Here is a 4,253-nt window from a genome sequence, read left to right on the forward strand (position 1 = left end):
CAATGCGTAGCTCTTTGCAAAAGAGAGATATTGGCAAGGAAATGCTGTCTTGTACCTTTGCATTTTTCTCCCAAACGAAGGACACTAGAAAGAAAATTTTAAAGCCTCCTGTTAGGCCATCATCTACACGACATAGCCCTGAATTTTCCAATGCGCAGCTCTTTGCAAAAGAGAGATATTGGCAAGGAAAAGCTGTCTTGTACCATTGCATTTTTCTCCCAAACGAAGGACACTAGAAAGAAAATTTTAAAGCCTCCTGTTAGGCCATCATCTACACGACATAGCCCTGAATTTTCCAATGCGTAGCTCTTTGCAAAAGAGAGATATTGGCAAGGAAAAGCTGTCTTGTACCTTTGCATTTTTCTCCCAAACGAAGGTCACTAGAAAGAAAATTTTAAAGCCCCCTGTTAGGCCATCATCTACACGACATAGCCCTGAATTTTCCAATGCGCAGCTCTTTGCAAAAGAGAGATATTGGCAAGGAAAAGCTGTCTTGTACCTTTGCATTTTTCTCCCAAACGAAGGACACTAGAAAGAAAATTTTAAAGCCTCCTGTTAGGCCATCATCTACACGACATAGCCCTGAATTTTCCAATGCGCAGCTCTTTGCAAAAGAGAGATATTGGCAAGGAAAAGCTGTTTTGTACCATTGCATTTTTCTCCCAAACGAAGGACACTAGAAAGAAAATTTTAAAGCCTCCTGTTAGGCCATCATCTACACGATATAGCCCTGAATTTTCCAATGCGTAGCTCTTTGCAAAAGAGAGATATTGGCAAGGAAAAGCTGTCTTGTACCTTTGCATTTTTCTCCCAAACGAAGGACACTAGAAAGAAAATTTTAAAGCCTCCTGTTAGGCCATCATCTACACGACATAGCCCTGAATTTTCCAATGCGCAGCTCTTTGCAAAAGAGAGATATTGGCAAGGAAAAGCTGTCTTGTACCATTGCATTTTTCTCCCAAACGAAGGACACTAGAAAGAAAATTTTAAAGCCTCCTGTTAGGCCATCATCTACACGACATAGCCCTGAATTTTCCAATGCGTAGCTCTTTGCAAAAGAGAGATATTGGCAAGGAAAAGCTGTCTTGTACCTTTGCATTTTTCTCCCAAACGAAGGACACTAGAAAGAAAATTTTAAAGCCTCCTGTTAGGCCATCATCTACACGACATAGCCCTGAATTTTCCAATGCGCAGCTCTTTGCAAAAGAGAGATATTGGCAAGGAAAAGCTGTCTTGTACCTTTGCATTTTTCTCCCAAACGAAGGTCACTAGAAAGAAAATTTTAAAGCCTCCTGTTAGGCCATCATCTACACGACATAGCCCTGAATTTTCCAATGCGCAGCTCTTTGCAAAAGAGAGATATTGGCAAGGAAAAGCTGTCTTGTACCATTGCATTTTTCTCCCAAACGAAGGACACTAGAAAGAAAATTTTAAAGCCTCCTGTTAGGCCATCATCTACACGACATAGCCCTGAATTTTCCAATGCGCAGCTCTTTGCAAAAGAGAGATATTGGCAAGGAAAAGCTGTCTTGTACCATTGCATTTTTCTCCCAAACGAAGGACACTAGAAAGAACATTTTAAAGCCTCCTGTTAGGCCATCATCTACACGACATAGCCCTGAATTTTCCAATGCGCAGCTCTTTGCAAAAGAGAGATATTGGCAAGGAAAAGCTGTCTTGTACCATTGCATTTTTCTCCCAAACGAAGGACACTAGAAAGAACATTTTAAAGCCTCCTGTTAGGCCATCATCTACACGACATAGCCCTGAATTTTCCAATGCGCAGCTCTTTGCAAAAGAGAGATATTGGCAAGGAAAAGCTGTCTTGTACCATTGCATTTTTCTCCCAAACGAAGGACACTAGAAAGAAAATTTTAAAGCCTCCTGTTAGGCCATCATCTACACGCATAGCCCTGAATTTTCCAATGCGTAGCTCTTTGCAAAAGAGAGATATTGGCAAGGAAAAGCTGTCTTGTACCTTTGCATTTTTCTCCCAAACGAAGGACACTAGAAAGAAAATTTTAAAGCCTCCTGTTAGGCCATCATCTACACGACATAGCCCTGAATTTTCCAATGCGCAGCTCTTTGCAAAAGAGAGATATTGGCAAGGAAAAGCTGTCTTGTACCTTTGCATTTTTCTCCCAAACGAAGGTCACTAGAAAGAAAATTTTAAAGCCTCCTGTTAGGCCATCATCTACACGACATAGCCCTGAATTTTCCAATGCGCAGCTCTTTGCAAAAGAGAGATATTGGCAAGGAAAAGCTGTCTTGTACCATTGCATTTTTCTCCCAAACGAAGGACACTAGAAAGAAAATTTTAAAGCCTCCTGTTAGGCCATCATCTACACGACATAGCCCTGAATTTTCCAATGCGCAGCTCTTTGCAAAAGAGAGATATTGGCAAGGAAAAGCTGTCTTGTACCATTGCATTTTTCTCCCAAACGAAGGACACTAGAAAGAACATTTTAAAGCCTCCTGTTAGGCCATCATCTACACGACATAGCCCTGAATTTTCCAATGCGCAGCTCTTTGCAAAAGAGAGATATTGGCAAGGAAAAGCTGTCTTGTACCATTGCATTTTTCTCCCAAACGAAGGACACTAGAAAGAACATTTTAAAGCCTCCTGTTAGGCCATCATCTACACGACATAGCCCTGAATTTTCCAATGCGCAGCTCTTTGCAAAAGAGAGATATTGGCAAGGAAAAGCTGTCTTGTACCATTGCATTTTTCTCCCAAACGAAGGACACTAGAAAGAAAATTTTAAAGCCTCCTGTTAGGCCATCATCTACACGACATAGCCCTGAATTTTCCAATGCGTAGCTCTTTGCAAAAGAGAGATATTGGCAAGGAAATGCTGTCTTGTACCTTTGCATTTTTCTCCCAAACGAAGGACACTAGAAAGAAAATTTTAAAGCCTCCTGTTAGGCCATCATCTACACGACATAGCCCTGAATTTTCCAATGCGCAGCTCTTTGCAAAAGAGAGATATTGGCAAGGAAAAGCTGTCTTGTACCATTGCATTTTTCTCCCAAACGAAGGACACTAGAAAGAAAATTTTAAAGCCTCCTGTTAGGCCATCATCTACACGACATAGCCCTGAATTTTCCAATGCGTAGCTCTTTGCAAAAGAGAGATATTGGCAAGGAAAAGCTGTCTTGTACCTTTGCATTTTTCTCCCAAACGAAGGTCACTAGAAAGAAAATTTTAAAGCCCCCTGTTAGGCCATCATCTACACGACATAGCCCTGAATTTTCCAATGCGCAGCTCTTTGCAAAAGAGAGATATTGGCAAGGAAAAGCTGTCTTGTACCTTTGCATTTTTCTCCCAAACGAAGGACACTAGAAAGAAAATTTTAAAGCCTCCTGTTAGGCCATCATCTACACGACATAGCCCTGAATTTTCCAATGCGCAGCTCTTTGCAAAAGAGAGATATTGGCAAGGAAAAGCTGTTTTGTACCATTGCATTTTTCTCCCAAACGAAGGACACTAGAAAGAAAATTTTAAAGCCTCCTGTTAGGCCATCATCTACACGATATAGCCCTGAATTTTCCAATGAGTAGCTCTTTGCAAAAGAGAGATATTGGCAAGGAAAAGCTGTCTTGTACCTTTGCATTTTTCTCCCAAACGAAGGACACTAGAAAGAAAATTTTAAAGCCTCCTGTTAGGCCATCATCTACACGACATAGCCCTGAATTTTCCAATGCGCAGCTCTTTGCAAAAGAGAGATATTGGCAAGGAAAAGCTGTCTTGTACCATTGCATTTTTCTCCCAAACGAAGGACACTAGAAAGAAAATTTTAAAGCCTCCTGTTAGGCCATCATCTACACGACATAGCCCTGAATTTTCCAATGCGTAGCTCTTTGCAAAAGAGAGATATTGGCAAGGAAAAGCTGTCTTGTACCTTTGCATTTTTCTCCCAAACGAAGGACACTAGAAAGAAAATTTTAAAGCCTCCTGTTAGGCCATCATCTACACGACATAGCCCTGAATTTTCCAATGCGCAGCTCTTTGCAAAAGAGAGATATTGGCAAGGAAAAGCTGTCTTGTACCTTTGCATTTTTCTCCCAAACGAAGGTCACTAGAAAGAAAATTTTAAAGCCTCCTGTTAGGCCATCATCTACACGACATAGCCCTGAATTTTCCAATGCGCAGCTCTTTGCAAAAGAGAGATATTGGCAAGGAAAAGCTGTCTTGTACCATTGCATTTTTCTCCCAAACGAAGGACACTAGAAAGAAAATTTTAAAGCCTCCT

The sequence above is a fragment of the Pseudophryne corroboree genome, unplaced genomic scaffold (genome assembly GCF_028390025.1).
Source record: "Pseudophryne corroboree isolate aPseCor3 unplaced genomic scaffold, aPseCor3.hap2 scaffold_1083, whole genome shotgun sequence".
NCBI lineage: Eukaryota > Metazoa > Chordata > Amphibia > Anura > Myobatrachidae > Pseudophryne > Pseudophryne corroboree.